The following is a 24,258-nucleotide window of genomic DNA, read 5'->3' on the forward strand; positions in this document are numbered from 1 at the left end:
GTTTTTGTCCCTCTTACCTCTTTTGATGTTTTCCTTGATGTTTCCTTCATAGTTTTCTTTTTTTTGTAGTAACATGCTTTCATTTTTTTCTCATGTTCTCTTGTGTATCTTTTATAGGTATTTTTTGTGATTGCCATGAAGATTACATAAAACATCTTACAGTTATAACAACCTCTTTTAAGCCAGTAACAAATTAATTTTAATTGCATACAAAGAAAGGAGAAATGGAAAAGAAGAAAATAAAATAAATAGAAAAAAGAAGCCAAAAATTTAAAAATTTTAAAAAGAGAAAAATGGAATTCTTCTCTGCAGAGGTTGGTGCCTTCTGCAATCTCCCTTTGAATATACTGTTTTCGAAGTTTGTTGGATCTTGCTCTGTGGTTGTCTGACGCTGGCCACTTGGCATGTTGGTTCTGGGCCCCTAGGATGGGACTCCAGCTCTGGCCAATGTCAGAAGTGCTGTCGGTGCCTTGCCCTCGGCAACCTGTCGAAGCTACAAGGGGTCCACAGTTTGTGTCTGGCCCTGCTGTACCTGGCTACACCTGAGAAGAACCAAGCTGCTCTTCAAGGCACCCAATCCAGGGGCAGGCTAGCAAATGACCCAGGGCATCCCAGATTCTGCCCCTGTCTGCCTCTGTTGGCCTGCCAGCTGCCTGCTAGGCTTAGTCACTGAGAGAGCCTCTGGCAGAATCCAGAGAATGGAATTTATGGGTCTCCAGTGAGGGGGAGGTGCCCTTCAGGCTTCAGGGAAGGTGGTGGGTATGGTTGCCCCACAGTCACTGAGTCTGTCCTGGATTTTGCCCTGACTTCGTGGGGCAGAGCCAATAGTATTCAGGTGGGTGGGGCCTCAGGAGCCCAGATATTGGGTCTGTGGTCAGGAGGGTGTTTCTATCCAGTCTCCTGTGAGCAGAGTAGCGTGAGGCAACAGACATTTTTAAGAATGGGGTGCAAGGAATTCTGAAGGGTGGGGTAATGGGTAATCGCCTTCCTCCAGACTGACACTGCTCATAGGGGATTGATTGGCCCAGAAAAGTTGTCTACTAACGGTATCTGAGATTGACTCAACACCGGGATCCTGGCACCTGTTCCCCCACATGTCTCCCCAGAGTCACAAGCTCCAGATTCTCCTCAGGACGCTGCAGTCCTCACCACCCTCTCTCTGTGGGAGCCCAGGGTGAGTGGCTGCCAACACAATTTTGTGCATTGTCCCTTTAAGAGGGTGCCTGTGCCTCCAGTGGGCTCCACCTCTCCTTGGTGAACAGGTACCCCCTTGCTTTTCACTACTCGATGCTACTATCTCTGTAAGCATCTCTTCCCAGTTAATATCGAAACTTTATAAAGAATACACATAATTCAATACCAAAAACCAAACATTCCAATTAAAAAATGGGCAGAGGACCTGAATAGACACTTCTCCAAAGAGGACATACAGATGGCCCATGGTCATATGAAAAGATGCTGAACGCCACTAATCATCAGAGAGATGCAAATTAAAACCAAAGTGAGATATCATCTCATGCCTGTCAGAACAGCCATTAAACCAAATCAACAAACAGCAAGTGTTGGTGAGGATGTGGAGAAAAGGGAACCCTAGTGCACCACACCGTTGGTGGGAATGCAGACTCATGCAGCCACTGTGGAAAACAGTATGGATGTTCCTCAAGAAATTAAAAATGGAACTGCTTTATGACACAGCAGTTCCATTTCTGGGTATATATTCAAAGAACACTAAAACACAGATTGGAAAGAATATGTTCATTGTGATGTTATTTACAATGGCCAAGACATGGAAGCAACCCAAGTGTCCGACAATAGACAAGTGGATAAAAAAGCTGTGGTACATTTACACAATGGGATATTACTCAGCCATAAAAAAGAATGAAATCTTACCATTTGTGACAGCATGGATTGACCTAGAGGGTATTATGCTAAATTAAATAAGCCAGTCAGAGAAAGACAAATATCATATGATTTCACTTATTTGTGGAATCTAAATAACAAAATAAATGAACAAACAAAATTGAAACAGCCTCATAGATACAGAGGACAGACTGATGGTTGCCAGAGGTGAGGCGGGTTTGGGGAACTGGGTGAAGAAGATGAAGGGGTAAAGAAGTACAGATTGGTAGTTACAAAGTAGTCGTGGGGATATAAAGTACACCATAGGAAATATAGTCAATAATATTGTAGTATATGTATGGTGGCAGGTAGGTACTGGAAATATTGGGGGGGAACACTTTGTAAAGTATATGACTGTTTAACCACTATACTGCACACCTGAAAGTAATACAATATAATATTGAGTGTAAACTAATTGAAAAATAAATTTTAAAAAAGATTTTATTTATTTATTTTTAGAGAGAGGGGAAGGGAGGGAGGCAGAGAGGGAGAGAAACATCAATTGGTTGCCTCTCGAAATGCTCCCAACCAGGGACTTGGCCTGCAACCCAGGCATGTGCCCTGATTGGGAATTGAACCCGCAACCTTTCAGTTGCAGGCTGGTGCTCAGTCTACTGAGCCACACCAACTGGGGAGAAAAATAAAGAAGTTTTTAAAAGACATTGTCAAGGGATTGGAAAGACAAGCCACAGCTAGGGGGAGAATATTTACAAATCACATATCTGATAAAGAACTTGAATATGAAATATATAAAGAATTATCAAAACCCCCCATCCCTCTGGCAACCATCAGTCTGTTTTCTATATCTATGAATCTGTTTCTGTTTTGTTTTTTCATTTATATTTGTCTTTAGATTCCACATATAAGTGTCAGAGAAAGACAAATACCATATGAACATATCTGTTTTTAGATATAAGCCAAAAGCTGTTTTGTTAACATAGAGTTTTTGTTTTTGTTTTAAGACATTTGTTTTGCTTTTATTGTTATGATCATTTGACTGCATTGTCTACAAGTTGAGATTCTCATGCATAGTTGCTATTATCTATACGTAGTAGTGTTAGATTCATAGTTCACTAGTTGGTAAAATCTGTGGACCAAAGTATGATTTATTCTTTCCCTAAAATAAATAAAAATATAAGCTCACTAATATGAAAAAACACCTAATTTTTTTAAAAAGGCAAAATATTTGAATAGTCACTTCCAACCACAAAAGAGATAGCAATTGCAAATAAGCACAGGAAAATATTAAATATAAGTAATCACTAGAGAAATGCTAATTAAAAGCACCACAAGTTACCACTGCATACCTATTAGAATGAGTAAATTTTTTTTTAAAAACCCGACCATACAAAATGTTAGTAAGGATGTAGAGAAACTAGAACTCATACAGCCACTGCTGGTGAGAATGTAAATTGATGCAACTGCTTTGGAAAACAGTTTGGTAGCTCCTTAAAAAGTTAAGTGTATAACTACATATGAACCAGTCTTTCCACTCATAGTTATTTGACCAAGGGAAATGAAAGCATATGTTCATACACAGATTTGTACATAATATTTATAGCAGTTTTAGTTGTAAAACTGGGAATAACCCAAAGGTTCACCAACAGGTGAATGAATAAACAAATGGTGGTATATATGTACAGTGGGGTGCTACTCAGCAGTGGTCTGGGAGGTGGAAGAAAAAATGTACTAGGTGTCAGAAGACTGGCCTTCCAGTTCTGCCTCCACCAGTGTAGATTTTTATGACATGTGATAAATCACATAACATTTCAGGGCCTCAGTTTCCTCATTTAGATAACAACAAAATCATCTTTACCTTGTTTATTTCATATGTTGATTCTAAAATTCAAATGGGGTAAATATATGGACTTGTTTGGTAAACCATCATTTGCGTGACATTTTTGTTGGCCTTTAAATTTCTTTTTCCAGTTGAAGCTATGAAAATATATTTTCTGAAATTTGAATTTTTCTTTTAATGTTTTCTCATATTAAAGAAGGCTATAGCCTGAGAGCTCCTTTAAGTCCTAAGTAATACTTGATACACTTTGACATCCTTAGAAAGTTGATTTGTGTATAATAAGAGGTAGCAAGAATACTATCATGACTGTTCCCTTCTTAGCACATCAACAATATTTATGCCCTGTCCTTGACTTCTATTGCTTGGCTTCTGGATTACAATAAGAGATTCGGGCACTAATATATCCAGTCCATCTGTTACCCTGACATGGCCAACTCACATAGTCTTCAGTTCGGGGCATATCTTGATTGTGAGAAAACTTCCACATGTAAATTCGGATCAGCAATTGTACAGATTTCTCCTTTCTGTTTGGTTTAGTGACCTTCTTGAAGTAATATTTGTGTGAGAACATAAAACTGTGTGAAGGTATTTCCACCGAAGAAAATATACAAAACTAAGTCAATCATCTAGTACACAGCATTAGACTACTTAATAGTCTCAATTTGAATCTGTTTGGGTCTTATTTGCTTAACCTGTATTAATGAATTACTACATATTAACTGTCTATTGTAGTAATGTATTTCTTGGTGTCTATATATGTACATACATAAGTACATATATGTATGCAAGAGAAAGGGTATTTTTCTCATTGGTCAAAAAAATGGTTTCTGATTTACCAGTTATACAAAGGTGAATGATTCTTTTTTAAAAGTGGTAGAAATAGGAAACAAGTTTATGGATTTGGTTTCTTCTAATAGACTTGTTTCTTCTAGTGATAGTCATCTGCCCTGCTGGTAGCCCTTTAGCTTGCTCATGAAATTTCAGAAATTTCTTGGGATCCTGTTGTGTATGTATTTGTTCTTTGCTATTGCGAGGTCACGTTTATTTTAATTTTCTCTCTTTCTCTCTCTCTCTCCTCTCCTCTCTCTCTCTTTCTGCCAGCCAGACCGTTGTGAAGATTAGATGTCTGGAAAGCTACTGAAGAATGATACACTTTCTTAACTCTCTTCACTACCTTCTGTATTCTAGCAAGATTTCACTCTGTGAGAGACATACAGTTAACAGTCACTGATTGTGCTTCTTCTTGCCCCTTTACAAGGAAGTAGCCTAAATTGCCAAGTTGCAAGGTACCACAGCTTCTTTTAAGGACCATGCATTTCATAGGTGGCACTTGGAAAGAAAGATAATGACCACCTGTTTCCTTCATCCTGGACACATGAGAAAGTGTGTAGGTGAGTAGTAGCTCCTCCAAGCCATATATTCCACATTTGCACTATTGTTTGAATAAATTTATCTGGTACTTTAAAACATTGCTTCCTATCCTGCTTGCCTATAAGATGACAGTCAACTCTAGAAAATAGCTGCTACTCAGTAATAAAGATAAGAAGAACAACTTGGAAGGTCAGGAATATGTTTTTCCCCCCAAGGATATTATAAGCTATTTAACATATATTTGTGGAGCATCTACTATATATATGTGAAACTTAGCATAGGGGAGTTAGGGATGAGTAAGACTCATCCCATCTTCAAGTAGCTTAGTTTACTCCTGGCTGGTGTAGCACAGTGGATTGACCACCAGCCTGCAAACCAAAGAGTTGCTGGTTCAATTCCCAGTCAGGACCCATGCCTGGGTTGCGGGGCTAGGTCCCCAGTTTGGGGACACATGAGAGGCAACCACACATTGATGTTTTTCTCCCTGTCTTCCTCCCTTCCCCTGTCTAAAAAATGAATAAATAAAATCTTTTAGAAAGAAGCTTAGTTTAGCAAAATGAAAACTATTGAGAACGTTCTTCTTAGTCTCCTTCTAGACTTCAGAGACATATTGTAAGCTTTTTCTTGGCTGCCCAAAAATGTTGTATTATTGCATCTATAAATCATTAAAACAATAGGATCAAGAGGGGATGTGTGTAAACAAGGTTGACCTGCTCATGATGATACCTGTGGCAACAAGGAGTTACAACTAACAACATATTTGCCGGTATCGCCAGCTCAGATGCCAGTGCCTCATGGGAATATATTTCCCTACAGATGCCAGCTTCAGCAGTAAGCCTAATATTCTGATAATATATACATGGGGTATCAACTCTAGAATAGCATCTCACTCTTGAACCTGTTTCACATATAATAGAAGGTCATAGGCATATTTGCATAAAGCTACATGCCCTTCTCTTGAAATTTATATATGTCTGCATGAACTATGAAATATATTTTCTGATGATTTCAGGTTACATACTATTGCCAGTTTTTCCTGCATTGATTTTTAATTGATTTTGTTCACCTATCCAGTGTCATTGACTCAATGTCCTAGTCATGCCGTAACCAAATTTTTTAAGACATTCTTAATTTCAAACGTTCTCTTCTATTATCCTTCCAAACCATCAGTGTTCAGAAGTTCTATTTTTTTTTTCAGTATCCAAGGTATCTCTCCTGGATTGTATCTGGCTCTTAAGAATCAGCACAAAAATCTCATTTATCAGATCTTATCAGATAATTTGGAGTTTGGAAAATAAAGTTACCACATTAGTAACAGTAGTGTTCGGGGAATGGGAAAATGCCCAAAGTTAGGGAGTGGGGATAATGATAAGGGCCTGTGCAAAACTTTTGTTAAGCCATACTTTGCTCCTGGACCATGATTTAATGTTTTGACTTCTAGGTGGGAAACATGTTTTGAATCACCTCAGAATAGAAAATGGTCATCAGTTATTAGCTAATGGTTTAGCATTTTAAGTGTTCCTAAAAGATCGTTCATTCATTTATTTTGGAGTGATATAGAAGAGAATGGGTAAAATGTTCAAAGCTAGTCTTATCTGTTTTTCTTGTTTCTGTCAACTTTGTAAACTGTGTGTGACTTTGTAGTTAATTGGACCATGAGGGAACTGAAGGACAGAAAAGTCTCCTCAAGGGGAAATTTAATACATTTCAAGTCATTAGGAAATTAATGTTTATTCGGAATTGTGTTCTTTTAAGATTGTGATCTTATTTTTTTGCATAGAAGATCAACAAGAAGAAATAGTCATAACTAATCTGCAAATTTCACGTAGGATTCATCTGGAAACATTCTGCTACTTAATGAAAAGCCTAGATAAAGTAGTTCTTAAATTAACTGTTCATCTGTGTTTTTCTTTTTTGAAAAAATGCGTGTGCTTGCATGCACACACACATAATTTAACCACTGTTCTTTTAGACTGAGGCTTTTCCACTATTACAATGTAAGTTCTGTTAGGCCTATGGAAAATTCTGAGTGTCAGTATATATAGAAGACTAGAACAGTGCTACAGCTCAGATTAGCACAGTTATTGAAGGGAACTGTCAACCGTTGAGATCCAAAGCCCTTGCTGCCCTGGCTGTAGTACCGAACTGTAAATGGGTAGTACATGTTTTAGAGGAAGGGTTGCCTCTGCTCATGCAACTCTATTGGAATTTCCCTTTCCCCAGGCTTAGGATTCTTGGACATTCTGCCTCAACAACAAAGGATAAAAGCCATGATGTGATGGATAAGCTGCACAAGTAAGAAATACAGATGTGGACTGCAGGCCTTCAAAAAATAATTGAGCTTGCTGAAGATCAGTGCCAGAAGTTGGAAAGTTGGAAATGTTGGAGATGTTAAGAGGTGAGTTCTTTGGCAGTTATTTTTATTAAGGAGTAAGCGTATCTGTATGTGTGTGAGAGAGAGAATAGATTTCAGTGAGAAGATTATCATGAGCTGTATAATATAAAGAGCTGAGGCTACTTTTACAAGAAAGTTAAGCTTTCAGAAAAGTTGAGCTATCAAAGCAATTGTGAAAACCTGAAGTACACAGCTAATAAAATTATCTTCTTAGGTTAAAAGATGTGTAGGCTTTCTAGCTGTGGTACGTTTATACAATGGAATACTATTCAGCTATAAAAAAGAAGGAAATCTTGCCCTTTGCAACAGCATCGATAGACCTGGAGAAGGTTATGCTAAGTGAAATAAGCCAGTCAGAGAAAGACAAATACCATACGATCTCACTTATGTGTGGAATTTAATGAACAAAATAAACTGATGAACAAAATAGAAACATACTCACAGATAGAAAACAGACTGATTGCTGTCAGAGGGGAGGTGGTTTGGGGGGCTGGGTGAAAAAGGTGAAGGGATTAAGAAAAAAAAACCTCATAGACACAGACAACAGCAGGGTGGTTACCAGAAGGAAAGGGGTGGGGGAGGTAGGAGAGGGTAAAGGGGGATAAATGGTGATGGAAGGGGACCTGACTTGAAGGGTGAACACACCATACAATATACAGATGGTATATTATAGAATTGTATACTTGAAACCCATATAATTTTTATTAACCAATGTCAACCCAATACATTTAATAATAATTTTTAAAAGTATATATAGGTGTTTGTAACAGGAAACCAGCCTAGGAGGGAGTGAGAGAAAAGAAAGTAATGCCTTTTGAGCTTTACTAATCATGTTCCAACTGCTTTACATTTGTTATTGTCTTTAATCCTCATAACAATTCAGTGGGGTATACACTATCATCCTTTCTGGTTTACACAGAGAAACAGTCTTGAATGAGTTACTTCACTTGCCTAAGGTCATGTAACTGTTAAGTTCCGGGTTGTGTTTTAGATCCAGGTCTCTCCTACACCTAGTGCTGTACTTAGAAAGGACTAAATATCTAAGAGAAAACTATGACTATATCATTTCATGGTTTCCTTATGAAGAATTGTACCTGTACTTCATTTTAGTTTTCCTAGGGAAGTTTTTCACACAGTATATTCAGAAAATGCTTCAGCAACCCCAATATATGCAACTGAAGAAACATCAGCACTACAGAGACAAGAAACCATTCTCAAGCAGTGAAATAGCTGTGGTTCTGACTTTTTTCCTTTTTCCTTTTTCTTCTTCATTTTTCCATATATTATGTGAATGAAAACCAAGTTTTCCAGAGCATTTATACCCTTTGTAAGTATAGGAATGAAGGCTTCTGTTTTGTTATATGTTTAATTAATGCAGCTAAAGCAGCAATGTTCTTTCTGACTCATTCTAGACCCTTGTCGCATACTTTTGGACCCTTGATCAGCCTAAGGAATTTAAGCTTCTTTTATGTTTAGAATTTAGAATCATTTAGGTAGTTTCAAAGTTGGAAATATTAGTCTATTTTTATTAAGTTACAGCCTTAAAACTTATTCTATATGACATTTTATTAACTTTTGATTACATCTTTACCAATATTTTCCAGAATTCATTAAGTATGTCACAATTATATGCAACTGTGGTATAGTGGCGAGATCCCTTTATTCGATTTAGAGAATCTGAGTTGAAATGTTAGCTGTGTCTCTTATTTACTACATAAATTTTGATACGTAATCTCTCTAATCCTCAGTTTTTTTAATCTGTGATATGGGGATAATAATCCCTGCCTCATATAGCTGCTGTGAGAATAAGTTCAGACAATAAATATGAATGTACTTTGTGAGCAATAAAATTCTATCGCAATGTAAGGGGAAAGGGAATCAAATGAACACCAAGGTCTGAGTATTTCTGATGAGTCACTTTTCCTGACTCTGCTACCGATTGCCCCAGGAGCCATGCAGTAGTTCACAAGATACTGGCAGGAAGGTAAAAATGCATGGAAGAGCTGCCTCCTACATTATTCTCTCCATGTAAAGTGTTCTTCTCCCCTCAAGGAGAAGCTTGCTTAACAAGGCATATCAACTTTTTGGTTCAGGGCAATCAAGGGGAAGTTGGGGAAAGACAGTAGTTTCATAACAAAACCCAGAAGGACCATTGAGATGAGACATTGTGGTTGAGCAGGAAAGGCACTGAACGGGAACAAAGGACAGCAAAGCGCCAATCCTGATCTCCAGACTAATTGCGTAATCTGAGGCAAGTCCCTCTTTGCTCTCGGCCTCAGGGTTTCTTCCATCCAGTTATGTGGGATAGACTAGATTATCTTCAAGGTCTATTTCAGCATTGATCATCTGTGATCCTATTTTTAATTACAATAAAAGTATTCAAATGGTATATAGATTTTAGGGTGATGTTTTACACCCAAAAGGAAAAAGAAAAAAATTACATAAAATGTGTTCTCATTGTGTTGTCATAAACATTCACTTACACGAATAGCTTTACTGGGGTGTAGTTAACATAATTCTTTACTTTTTCAAAGTATTTTAAGATCTAGCATCTCATTTCTGTCTCAAAATAACAGCATTTCATCATTTATCTTACATAATAAATTAAGAAACCGAGGTTGAAAGGTTTGCAGTCACATAGTTAGTACATGATAGAGTCAAAAATCCAGCTCTGGTCTGTCTGTCTCTACGCTCAGTGTTTTTCCACTATACCAGGCTGCCTAGGTGATATTATCCAGGCTTAGAATAAGTGGAATTCATCTACCAAATGAATTTAAAAGAAAATTTACTGGGTTTTCATATGTTAAATGTAAAGAATTAGGGCAGCCCTGGCTGGTGTGGCTCAGTGACTTGAGTGCCAGCCTGTGATCCAAAAGGTCGCTTGTTCAATTCCTGGTCAGGGCACATGTTTGGGTTGTGGGCTGGGTCCCTGGGAGACAACAGATCCATGTGTCTCTCTCATATCGATGTTCTCTCCCCCTCTCTTTCTCCCTCCCTTTTCCCCTCTGTCTAAAAAATAAATAGAATCTTGAAAAAAAATAAAACTTATTATAAAATGTGACATGAAAAACAAGAATAGGACAGTATTATATGAGTGGATTGTGTGCATCCATTGCCTTTAGCAAAGTAGCTGTAGAATGTAGGGGGCAGGGCTCACTGGCTTGCTTCAGAAAAGCTGCAGAAAACTGTCTTGACTGGAAGTGGCCATGGGCTGCAGCGCTGCAGCAAGAGTGCCTTGTCTGTGCATGTGCTCTAGCTTGAGGCTGGCAGGAGAATGGCACAAGTGCACATGCTCTCTAGCGGGGTGGAGGGGGGTTCACAACCAGCTGCACTCACAGATGTTGGGTAGGGAGCAGGAGAATGCCACAACCCATTCACACTCACTGCCCAATCAGGAAGTAGGGCAGTGTTACAGCAGCCCACATCTCTGGCTTTAGCAAAGCTATGGGATAATGCTGTGACTGCTAGCACCTGCCTGCATTAGCACGTTATGTAGAAACTGCCATAATGGTGTTTCCGTGGAGCATTTTTTTTTCAATTTTTATTTTTTATTTTAGAGAGAGGAGAGGGGAGGGAGAAAAAGGGAAGGAAACATAGATGTGAGAGAGAAACCTTGATTGGCTGCCTTCTGTACATGCCTCGAGTGGGGACTGAACCTGTAACCCACGCATGCGTCCTGAACAGGAATCAAACCAGTGAACTTTTGGTTTGCAGGACGAGCCCAAACAGCTGAGCCACACCTGCTGGGGGCTCCAGGGAGCATTTCAACTGTCTCCCATCCATCCAGCTAATGATTTTTAGTCTAATAAATGAATGTCTTTCCCATATAGTTTGGGTACTTTTCAAACTGCTGGCCCTCCAGGTGAGTGAGACCACACCCAGGCCTTTTAAGAAAGGAGTCTCAGTTTTTATAACACATGGTATCCTTTAAACTTCATCCCCATTGATTTTCTAAGGCAGATGTTTTAGGGGCTTGTTTCTCCAGTGCAGCTACCAGGGCTCAGGATTCCAGATGTGAGGTACCAACCCCTCACTCCTCCAGGAAAAGCCCCTGTCTGGTGAGATCCCTCTCTCGTGTGTTGACATGTTTGGAGGTGGGATTTTTCTAACAAGACTGTGTCTCTGCCTCTCTTACCCATCTCGGAGTAATCCCTTTATCTTTTATTGTGGAGAGCAGTTTATCTAGTTTTCAGATCATTTTCAAAGGGAAATTATATATAGCTGTAAATTTGGTGTGTGCATGGGAAGAGGTAAATTCAGAATCTCCCTTCCCCTGCCATCTTAGGCTCCACTCTCTCCCAAACAGCCTATTTTATTTTTAATACTCCCAGTAATTGAGGGTGTCCCAAAGGGGAGCATCTCAGTCGGCATCTATATTCAGGCTGATTGGAAGCCAGACCTTCAGTCATTTGCTTTTAACAAATGCCAGCACATATAGTCCTGTAGGGCTGAAAGCATAAGCCCCACTGGCCACCAGAGCCAGGTGATATAGAGGTATCTCCTTAAAGCAGCCACAAAAATCAGGGCACCAAAGGTATAAGCCCTCTTTTCTGAAAGATACCAGCAAGTTAAAGTGAGGCAGAGGGAGAACACGAAGATTGCATCTCCTGGCCTCTGTTCCCTGAGAGCACCTCCATAGGACCCTGTAAGTGTGCCACACCAGGAGCTGCCCCTCAGGCTAAAGATTCTGACAAGCAAGCAAGTCTGTTTCACAGAGAGGCTGGGGGTGTGTTTCAGTCTGTTGTCTGTGCAGTGCCTTGGGGGTGGTAGCCTGCCAAGAACTGTCTCTCTGATTGTTACTTCCCAGGAATGCAAGCCTCCCTGGCCTTCAGAGCCATCTGATCAAGGGGTGTCCCTTGGGTGGCAGCCACAAAACCTTGGTTAGCAGACATGTGTAGAGGCTTTCGGCTGAGAGATTCTGGTGCTTTGCAGCACAGCAGAGGGCGTGAGAAGATGGCACCGACTGGCTGGAGCAAGGCAGAAGGCGAGTGCGAAGTTAGCAACTTCTTTAAAAAGTAAAGAAAACCAATACAAAGAAATGAAAAAAAAAAGATATTGCCTGGTGGCTTTAACAAAGCAGACAGAGAGTAGTAGACGGTGTCCACTAATCTCCATTCCCAGAGAGCATCCCAGCAGACCTGTGCTCTCAGACCAATGCTTTAAAATTAGCAAATGAGCCTCTTTCACATAAAGTCTGGGTGCTTTTCAAAGGGCAGTTCACGCACTGGACCCTGGGGTAGGCGAGGCTGAGTGTGAGCCCCTTAAGAACTGTTTCTCAGTGTGCCGCAGCCCTGCAGGTCTTGTGGGCATGAGCCTCATTGGTTTTTAAAGTTAAGTGTCTTGGGGATTCATCTTTCAGGTACTAATCTTAAAAGTTGGGGAGCCCTATGTGGGTATGAACCCTTCACTTGGAAGACACTCTGACTTTTGAATTCCCTCCGGATTGTGGGTTGCTCTGCCAGGGGTTGATTTTATGGAGAGATGGTGTCTCAGCCCTTCCTCCCCGCTCTAATGTGTATTTCTGTCTTTTGCTCAATGAGAAGGGGTCGCCCCACTAATTTTTATGTTTTTTCAGAGGAAGTTGTTCCATACACTGCTGTAGACTCAGCATGTCTGTAGGAGAGGGTGAGATCAGGGTATTCTTATGTCTCCATCTTGAAATGCAACTTTTGGCTTTAGTCTTTTGACCCTGATGGCGCAGATTTTCCATGCGCCCTTCCAACTTTTTCAAACTATGCCTTCCACTCTTCCCGTGAGTTCCAAGTTAGGTGAAACAGGTAGGAGCACCTTGCATCAGTCTTCCATGCAGCTCTCAGACAGGTTAGAACAGACTAACACAAGAACTTGCAAATGAGGTTTTGCCCACTCCCTCTGCAACCAGAAACCAGGGTCACGCATTGGGAGTAGGGACTGCTATCTTCAAGATCACACCTGAACTGGGAGGGGTGAAGCAAAGGTCAATAAAAACACTATAAAACATTCTTATAATTTTAAATTGGCTTTCCCTTGATTCCTCATTTGCTTGGTTGCTATAAACGTTTTACTGTTTTCCAGAGTACTGACAAAGTTCGCACTGACACTTTCTACTTGTTTTTTGATTTGTCTGTGAAAGGATAGGAATTTGGAGCTGCCTGCTCCAGCATTTTACTGATGTGACTCCATACGTAAACCGCATAATAAAGTTAATTTCTAAATTACTGACATAAAAGTAGTAGTTGGATTCCCTGGCCAGTCATCAGTCGCATTCCTCTCCCACCACCACTAAAACCTATCAATCCACCTGAGCTGATTCCCTCACTCAGAAAAATAATTGTATCTGGTATATTTCTGTACTCTCCATTCCCGGTATAGTGCCTATAATAAAGCAAGTGCTCCATAAATGCATCTTGAATACATGAATAGTACTATGAAAATCTAACCATGATAACACTGAAACGTGAAATTCCAGGAACACACAATTGTATTAGCAATCAAATATATACATACATACTTACACTTTCCAGGGCACTTCCATATTTATTTATTTCATTAGCATTTCATAACCATTCTGTGAAGTAAGAATGACAAGGGTTATTAGCCTATAAGAACCCCTATAAATCAGATAAATTAAATGGTGTTCCAAGTCATCCAACTGTAAGTGGAAATGGTAGGAATTTTACCTACGTCTGCTGTACAAAACATTTCTGCTCCTTTCATTTTTCCCATTTTCTTTCTTTTGAGACACACAATGGAATAAAACAATACTCCTTCTCAGTTGCCCATCCTGAATGGAGCAAGCATTCTGCTGTTCTGGAAGTTTTGAAGAATACCAGCTGCCAACAATCGCAAGAAAGAGACAGGGAGTGTAAGAGTTTCTACTCCTAAGCATCCCATTCACTTAGCCCTCCCAGAACAACTGAATGTGTGTGTACATGTGAATGGTGGGGCCCGAAATCTTGGAGGGATAAGTGAGCTTTATCTTCATTCCAGAGAACCAAGCAGCACCAGTGTTTGAGGAAGTTATCATAGGAGAAGGGTGAGACTGTGAAAATGATGTGGAGATCAGCCCAGGCACTGGGGACATACAGGAATGGGAGAGGAGAGACAGCTACACGGACCATAGGTCTTTCCTCTCTCTTTATCTCTGTTTGTCTCTTGTATCCCCACTAGCCCTTCTGCGTTGCCACTGAAGAATTAGAGTGTAGAGCAGGAAGGATCAGTGTAGGAAGAGGCAGGGGTGGTTCCATGCAACCATGAAACCTACAGAGTGAAGGAAGAAAGCAAGCATATTCTAAGTTACGACACACAGAGGCATTTACGGGAGTTCTTGTAGTTTCTGTAAGTGAGAGAAACTGCTAATGCTAATCAAGTTTGGATACCTGTCTTACAGGAAGCTCTACAAAGGAGTATGGCCTGCAGAGACCCAGGAGAACTTGTCTCCATATCCAGCTTCTCAGCCTGAGAATTTTTATTCCCTGTAAAGAGAGCAAAATGTCTAGAAAAATGGAGTCAGATAGACCTAAGTTAAAATCTAGCTCCACTACCAGTTAACTACCTGTGTGATATCAACACTTTAATTCAATTTTCTGAATCTTAGTTTAGTCATCCTTTAAGAAATTGTGATTATGGATGTCTCAGTATTACTGTATTACATGAAAAAACTTACTTTTTAAATGTTAGGTGCTATCACCATCTTTGTATTGCCTAAACTCCAGTTGGATAATTTTCATTTATCCTGCATCATTTGGAGTTGATAGAGTAGTTTTCAAAAGTCAACTTAAATATTAGTGTTTAAAAGTTGATCCTCAATGGAAATATTTCTAAAATATAAAAGATATATATATTGAACAAATCTATACCTGCTTAAACAGTAAACTAAAGAAAATTAAACCTCTTCTTGATTACCAGAGGTCATTATTAATGAGCATGCATATCTCACATCATTATCATATAAAACACAATGATTACCCTCAATGACTAGGAGACTGGTAGTCGTGGGAAACGGGCAGGAGTGAGACACATAAGGTTCTTAACACGTACACTCAGTAGCCTGAGAAATATATATCCATTTCTTTCTTTTTTATTTTTAATTAAATTTATTGGGGTGACATTGGTTAATAAGATGACATAGGTTTCAAGTGTCCATGTCTATTACCCATCACTTGTATGTTGCAATGTGCGCCCACCGCCCAGAGGCAGGTATCCTTCTGTCACCATGTATTGACTCTTTTACCCTTTACTCTCTCCACCCCCTTACCCTCTGGTAACCACCCTGCTGTTGTCTGTGTCTATGAGTTTATGTTTGTTTGTTTGTCCTGTTTGTTCATTTGCTGCTTTCTGTTTTATATCCCTCCTATGAGTGAAATATGGTTCTTAACTTTTTCTGTCTGACTTCTTTCTTTTTTTTTTCTATCTGACTTATTTAGATTTACATGATACTCTCAAGATCCATCCATGTTGTCACAAATGGCAGTATTTCGTCTTTTCTTATAGCTGAGTAGTTTTCTGTTGTATACATACCACGTCTTCTTTATCCAATCATCTATGCAAGGACACTTTGATTGTTTGCATGTCTTGGCCACCATGAATAATGTTGCAATGAACATAGCGGTGTCTATGTCCTTGTAAATAAATGATTTAAAATTTTTCAAGTAGATACTTAGAGGAGGGATTGCTGGGTCATATGGTAGCTCTATTCTTAATTTTTGAGGAACCTCTGTTCTGTTTTCCATAGTGGCTGTACCAGTTGACATTCCCACCAGCAGTGGATGAGGTTCCTTTTCTCCACAAGCTCTCCAACACGTGTTATTACCTGTCTTGTTGATAATAGCCGTTCTAACTGGTGTGACGTGGCATCTCTTTATAGTTTTGATTTGCATTTCTCTGATAGCTAGTGACATTGAACACCTTTTCATCTATCTGTTGGCCATTTGTATGTCGTAATTTCTTATGTCTCATTTTTATTGACTCAATTGGGGTGACATTGGTTAATAAAACTGTACAGGTTTAAAGTGTACAACTCAATAAAACATCATATGTATACTGTATTATATGCACATTACCCAAAGCAAAGTCTCTTTCCATCCCCATTTATCCCCCCTTTGTATACTTCTACCTCCCCTACTCCTTTTCTCTATGATAGCTGTCAGTCTGTTCTATGTATCTATGTTTCTGTTTCTATTTTATTTGTTAAATTATTTTGTTCATTAGACTCCACATATAAGTGGTATTTTTCTTTCTCTGACTGGCTTATTTTACCTGGCATAATAATTTCTAGTTCCATCCATGTTGCCATGAAAGATAAGACTTTCTTCTTTTTTATGGCCGAGTAGTATTCCGTTGTATAAATGTACTACTTTTTTATCCACTCTCTACTGATGGGCAGTTAGGCTGTTTCCAGCACTTGGCTATTGTAAGTAATGCTGCAATGAACATAGGGGTGCATATATTATTTTGAACTAGTGTTTTAGGAATCTTAGGATATATTCCCAGAGGTGGAATCCCTGGATCATAAGGCAGTTCCATTTTTAGTTTTCTGAGGAAACTCCATACTGTTTTCCACAGTGGCTGCACCAGTCTGCATCCCTACCAACAATGTACTAGGGTTCCCTTTTCTCCACAGCCTCTCCAACACTTGTTTGTGGATTTACTGATGGTAGTCAATCTGACAGGCCTGAGTATTTTCTTCCCCTGCATTCTCAGCCTACCAGATGTTGCCTCTTGCTGCTATTGGTATTCCTGCCTCTGACTACTCCCTTTGTAATTGTCAGCTGCTAATCTACACTTGAAAACCATATAACTAAACATGTTAAAATGATGTTTATGCAGTGGATCTTTTATTGTGGTTCTTGGACTAACATCACTGAGAAATGTGTTAGAAATACAAAATTGAGCTGCTGGTAGTCACAGGTAGGCGTGGGCGGTAGTGACAAGAGTATGTCAGGCAGCTGGCGGCTTGTGGCACTGAGCGCATTACTTCCTGTGCAGCGGTGGTGCCCTAGGGTGGCTCTTGCGTGAGTGGAAGACAGGAGCATATGGCAGGCCATCTGGTGGGAGGCTTGTGGGTCGCACAGCAGCTAGAAGGATGGGGGCAGGTGGGCGCCACACTCACCTGTGGGCAGCAGTGCCATGTGGAGTGGCAGCAGCACCTCCACCAGCCTGGTGGTGGGCATATTTGTGGTATATGTGGTACACACCTGCTTGGTCATGTTCAGCATCATGTATACGCACCCCGTGCACCAGTGACGGTAATTGCATCCAGCCCTACCTGGCACAGAGGCACAGGCTGCAGTGTGTATGCCACCACATGGCCCAACCTTGGTGCTGAGAACAATGTGGATCTTGTCTTGAACATGAAAGACTTTGATGTGTAGTCAAAATTTGAAAGGACAGTTAATGTTTCTCTACCAAAGAAAACAATAAATAATGGGACACTGTATGAGTATGTCTTCCTCCATCATGCTGGCATTCTGCCGTGGCATGATGGGAAGCAGGTTCGCCTGGTGTGTCCTCTGACCACCTACGTGGTTTCCACACTGGAAGAGGTCAATCTGCTTACTAGGGAATCTGCTGAGCAGAAGATCGAAGCTGAGAAGAAGCCGATGATTGCCCTGGACAAGCCCAATTTCTCACTGAAGACCAAGACTGACACTGAGTGTGATGGTGAATGACTTCATCTTTGACAGGTCGTCCCTGCCTGCCAATGTGCAGCCATACATGAAGGTGATCCAAGTCGGGAAGACCATACACTGCACCTCCATCCTGTTCATCGAGCTCAGCAATCGGGTGAAGGACCTCATGGCTATCAACTACTCCACCACTGAGCCGCCCCTCACTGGGTCTTACAGCAAGATCTCTCTGGAGAGGCTCCGCTTCTGGATCCACGTGCACTCCCTGCAGCAGTTCGGATTTTCAGAGAAAAATGCTGATAAAGTGAAAGGAATGTTCGTTGGTATCAACTTGTAACATTGACTTTCTTTGCCACAGTGTTTCACCCTCTGTTTGATTTCCTGCCATTTAAAAACAACATCAATTTATTGAAGAAAAAGAAGAGCATGATTGGGATGTTCACCAAAGGAGAGCTCTGGCACCGTGTCAGCACTGTAGTCATCTCTCTGTTCCTGCTGGATGAGCAGACAAGCCTGCTGGTGCTGGTCCCAGCAGGTGACAGAGCTGCCATCAAGCTGGGGAAAGTGAAAAAGGCTCTGAAAGTGATGGCTGTTTGGAGATGTCTCAGGCCCAAGTTTCAGTTTGGCACCTACAGTGAATCTGAGAGGAAAACCAAGGAGTTTGACACTCAGGCCATGAAGTACCTGGCCTACCTGCTCTACCGTCTGTGCACCAGGGAATCGCCTACTCACCGCTCAACATCTAGTTTAAGAGTTGGTATTGCTGGTTAATCAACAGCTTCATCAGTGGGGTGTATGCCTTTGGCTTTCTCTTCATGCTGCCCCAGCTCTTCGTGAACTACAAGATGAAGTCAAAGGCGCATGTGCCCTGGAAGGCCTTCACGTACAAGGCCTTCAACACCTTCATTGATGACGTCTTTGCCTTCATCATCACCATACCTACCTCCCATCTCCTCGCCTGTTTCAGGGACAATGCAGTGTTTCTTGTCTACCTGAACCAGCGACTGCCTTACCCTGTGGACAGAAGCAGAGTGAATGAATCTGGGGAGTCCTACAAGGAGAGGCCCCAGCAGAAACCCCACACACATTGAGGCCTGGCCTGGGCCACCCATGGACCACTACACAGCACCTCTTGGATGGTCAGCTGACTGAGTATTTTTGGTGAATTCATGGACACTACACCTTCTACATTGCCAAAACCCCTGAGCATTTCTCATATGTCTCCTGAGTCCCTTCCTGTGGTGTTTGAGAGGAGCTGGCTTCACTTATGGTGCCCTCAGACTGAAGACATCTGTCTTGGTCACTAAGGTGTTTGGCTCTTGTGGTCACCCTTGGCCATTGGTGGCTCTTGCCACAGGGGCATCTAACGCGAGCAGTGGCTGTGCCATCACCATGGTATCCCCCGACCTGGCAGGCTCTGGAGGCGTGGGTTTCCATGCCCAGTTGTCTGTAAGTGCTCCTTACGTGAATTCCAAATGCTTCTCAATCCATGCTATATAGACTCTGGGATCAAAGGGCTTTTTTTTCTTTTTATTTAAAACTGGTCTATTTTTAAAGCTTAATGTATATATGTTTCTATTTTAAAATAAATTTCTCTGGTTGAAAGAAAAGAAATGCAAAATCTCAGGCCCTGCTTCAGACTTACTGAATCAGAGAACTCTGGGGTAAATCGCAACAATCTGTGTTTCAGCAGGCCCTCCAAGTAACTCTGATGTGTGCTCGAGTTCACGATGCAATGCCCTGCTACACTGGAAGGCGCGCACCCCCGGATCCCACTCTGAGACATGTGATTTAGTAGGTCTAGCATAGAGCCCAGTACCCTTAATTTTTTTTACTAGCCTTATCCTTTAAACCAGTCCCCCAGATTCTAATGAAAGTAGTCACAAGAGACACTTGGAGAAACATTTCCCAAGCCAGTGCTTATCACACTTCACTGGTATTTTGTTAAAGTGCATATCCAGATTTAATAGGTCTGAGATTCAGCATTTAAATGAGCTCCCAGGTGATACCTATGCTACTGGTGGGTGGTCCATCCTTTGAGTAGTAGGGGTGTCCAACCTTTTGGCGTCTCTGGGCCACCCTGGAAGAAGTGTTGTCTTGGGCCACACATGAAATACATTGTGACATGTAATCACAAAAATAAATCTCACAATGTTTTAAGTACATTTATGATTTTGTGTTGGGCTGCATTCATAGCCATCCTGAGATGCATGTGGACCATGGGCCGCAAGGTGGACACCCCTGCTGGGAGATTCTTATATAGAAGGCTCTATGAAGACAGTGTAGAACCTTTATGTGTTTTTATTTTACTTTGTTTTTGAGTGCTTTTAACCAAGAATTTTTTCGATAAGTAAAAGCAGTATCAGTCTTCCTTGTTTTTGGCAAAACATGCAATTTTCTCCAAAATCAAATAGTTTCAGGGGTGTTCATTCATACTTTTAAAAATCATGTTTTTATTTTTGCATTAGTAAACTTGACATACAATATTATGTGATGTAAAAAAAGTGGAAGGATTAAGAAGTACAAATTAGTTGCTACAAAATAGTCATGTGAATGTAAAGTACAGCATAGGCAATATAGTCAATAATATTCTAACACATATGTATGGTGTCAGATGGGTATGACTTTTATCAGGGTGATCGCTTACTAAGTTATATACTGTCTAATCACTCAGGTGGACACCTGAAACTAATATTTATACTTTTAAATTAAAAAAAGTTGTTTTAATCACGATATGAGTCATTTGGCTTTAAGTACAAGATAGAAGAACTCTTCCTATGAGTAAAGTTAAATGAGCTTTAATTTCTAAACCAAGTGTCATCCTTTCAGGCTTCTCGGGAGCCTTTTACTGTCTCCTGGGTTTCAAGTATACCTGCAGTAGGGAAGAGGTGACAAACCTTCCCTATCACAAGGGCCAAAATTCTATAACAGATTTCATCATCCTTTCTAGAGCTAAAACAGATGCCGCCTTGTCTCTAGTCTGAAATCTAGTGTCAGCATTTATCTCCTCCCTGAAGGGTATTGACGAGCCAAGCCTTTTCCCACAGTTGAAATCATTTGTCCCCTCTAAATGAGTATCCTGAATGTTTCAGCCTTTCAAGAGGGGATGGGGCTCCAACACAGGCTTGGTGCTGATGCCTGGCTTTGGCTACCACTGGACCTCTCCTTACAGAAAGGAAATAACCTCGGTAGGGAGCCAGTCATGAAGACTCCTCACACTACACCTTGTGGGTGGCTTTACACATCCCTATCACACAGGGAGCTTGTGTTGGTTTCTCCCCACAGGCAGGAAGAACAAATCAATGGTAAATGATGTCAATCTAGAAGACTTTTTATTTTTCTTATTTCAAGTTGGATACATGACTGCAGAACATGAGTTCTAAAATGAAACCAGTACCCCCAAAAGTACTTCAGTATGGCAACTGGGCCTTCAAAGTGGGGTCTGTCGATTTTCAGAATTGACAGTGCTGCTGCTATTGTTACAGAATGGACTTAAAATTACTTTAGTTCATTTTGTAGAAGACACAACCTTAGGGTTATTTTAGGTAAGCTACAATGTCACACACTTGTTACTGCCCGCTCCCTTTTCACCTCTTTTATTTCTTCTTTTCATGCTGTCAGACTAGTATAGTGAAGCTGGTGTCAGACAGACCTGAGGTTCAGATTTAAGCATCTTCTCTTTACTAGGTGTATGGCCTTGGGCAAATGACGACCTAAGTCTTCGTTTACTCAACTGTAAAATTAACATAACACCTATATTGCACGGTTATTATGAACATTGAAGATAATATAGGTAAAGCATCTAGCAATGATGCCTGTCACATAGAGAATGCTCAATAATTAGAAGCTGTCGGTATTAATGATAACACTATTACCTGCCCTGTTCATGTCTCAGAGTTGGTAGGAGAATAAACCCTGATATGTGGAAGCTCTTTGCAAATTATAAATTACTATACTCAGGATAGTACTATACCTTATCCTTACCTAAATATTATTTTCTACTAATCTATAACACATACTGTCCATTCCAGATGGGTCTGCTGACAGTACTATCTAATACTTTTTAATGCTATTTTTATACTGCTTCCCCATTCGATTCATGTTTTTCACCCATCTCAGTGTGTCTCAAATGTGTTCAGGTGGCAGAGCACCTGAGGTCACGATTCTCTTTGTGGACTATCACAAAGTAACTGTATTAGACATAAAATAAATAAGTATGATTATGCTAAATGTATTACTCTCATTGTATATTTTAATTTAGAGAAGCTGTAGCAAGTATCAAACAATTAAAGAAATGTGTAGAAAGGAAATGTCAAATTGAGAAAATGTTATCTTAATTGCTTCAAAAATTGCGAAGAGATTACTATTATTTCATTTAAATAATGGGACACCCTGGCCCATTACACAGCATCTCAGTGCTCAGAGAGGATTTTGAGATACACTGGACTCTTCATCCAAAGGGTATCCATCCCTTAAAGCCAAACTCTAGTCATACCACCTTCTTTAGGAAGACTTCCTTAACCATTATAATCCTCTCACTGGTCTCTTTTCTGAACTTTTTCTTACATAGCATCAACACCATGAAATAGACTGAATTGTTCTCTGAGAGCTTCATGGTTACTACCATATTTTGCCGTGTATAATACGCACCCACATTTTTCTGCGCATTATACACGGGATTATTATACCCATGGCCTATAATCCTTATGCCCATGTATAATGCACAGCCTTATTTTTTCCCTCAGAAATTTGGACAAAAATAAAAGCTCATTATACACGGCAAAATACAGGAATTGCCTCACTGTAATTGTAAAAGAAAAGGAAAACAAAGAACATCTACTGAGTGGTCACTGTGTCCTAGTCAGTGTGCTGGCTCTGCTTCCTTCATGTACACGGTCTCATTGTTTTCTCATAAGAGCACTTTGATGTAAGTTGTATTATTCCCATTTACAGATGAGGAGCCTAAAGCTGCAGGTCACACAATTAGCAAGTGGTGGAGTGAAAAATTGAACCAAGGTCTATATATGATTCAGAATACATCAAGTCTGGAGTTAGGGAAAGGGAAGAATCCATGTATATGTCATTGTGTGGATTATTTTTCACCAAAGCATCTGTAGTTGTTTTTTTTTTTTTAATTTACAAATTGGGTATTACCATTTGATTGCATGCCAAAGTATGATAAGAGTAAGAAATATATTTAACTGATTAGGTTCAAGCTGCTTTCTTCCTTCATGGTGCATTTACACAGTTTTCTGTTGTCTGACTTTTCAAAGAAAATATGCTGAGCCCCAAGGTGTTTTTACTGACTACGGTTTATTTTAATGTTTTGGTTCTCCAGGAAGATAAAGGGCTTGGGGACCATGAGGTAGCTCCAGTAGGGATCATCAAGAAGCCCAGAGTATTATTTCTGACATGACACCATCTCTCACAGCTGCAACTACCTGACTGACTCTACTTTTGTATAACAAAGGAGACAAAAAAGTCTGGACTATCAATCGGGGGGAAGATGGAAAGAAATAAGAGGCAAACTCCAGGTCAGAAGTCACAGGGTCTGAGGTGAGAATATGGCGTTAAGTTTCCTAGTTTATTTTATGTGTCTGAATTCATGTTGACATCATTATTAGAATGTGGGACTCTTTGCCTCGAGGTTAAGGGTTTGTGTTCCAACTGAGGAACCTCATTTGAAGCCTGGTATGATGGAAAGAATGGGAGATTTGAGTCAGATAACCATGTAAGTCATTTTACCTCTATATTGTATATTTGATTGAATTTCTCATCTATAATGTGAAAATATTAGTATACTACTCAGATCACCTTCTAGGGTCTTATGAATATTACATAAAATAACATAGACAAAAATAACCATGTAAGTTATTTTCCCTCTATGTTGTAGATTTGAATTATAGTTTCCTCACCTGTGAAGTGAAAATACTAGTATACTTCCCATGCTCCCTTCCAGGGTTGCTGTGAAGATTACATGAGATAATATAGATAAAAATGTTTTTTAAACACTGAAGCATGCACAGTCTCATTGCTGTTTGACAGGCATTATATTCAACTACAAAGGCCACAAGCCTGAGCATCTAGACACCTGGGTTCTAATATACCTCTGCCCCTAACTAGATAACTTTGAGATTTAAGCCTGCTTTCAAGTTTTCTGCAATTCTTTTGGCATTTTTTATTATTAA

General features: G+C 40.2%; 1 protein-coding gene and 1 pseudogene across 6 annotated transcripts in view; both read left to right on the top strand.

Annotated features, from left to right (window-relative positions):
* The window catches only part of ZC3H12B (zinc finger CCCH-type containing 12B), an 83,082-nt gene that overhangs the window by 22,979 nt on the left and 35,845 nt on the right, over positions 1 to 24,258 (top strand). For 2 of the 6 annotated variants that reach the window (XM_053917529.2, XM_053917533.2), the window contains exons 2-5: positions 118 to 314; positions 4,803 to 5,088; positions 7,292 to 7,466; positions 23,409 to 23,626. The gene's annotated coding sequence lies outside the window, so the exon portion shown is untranslated. The remainder of the gene's footprint in view (positions 1 to 117; positions 315 to 4,802; positions 5,089 to 7,291; positions 7,467 to 23,408; positions 23,627 to 24,258) is intronic. The other 4 variants (XM_053917532.2, XM_053917530.2, XM_053917534.2 and 1 more) reach the window with 4 other exon arrangements.
* On the top strand, positions 17,571 to 19,161 carry LOC112300036 (lipid scramblase CLPTM1L pseudogene; annotated as a pseudogene).

This window comes from Desmodus rotundus, chromosome X (genome assembly GCF_022682495.2).
Source record: "Desmodus rotundus isolate HL8 chromosome X, HLdesRot8A.1, whole genome shotgun sequence".
Lineage (NCBI taxonomy): Eukaryota > Metazoa > Chordata > Mammalia > Chiroptera > Phyllostomidae > Desmodus > Desmodus rotundus.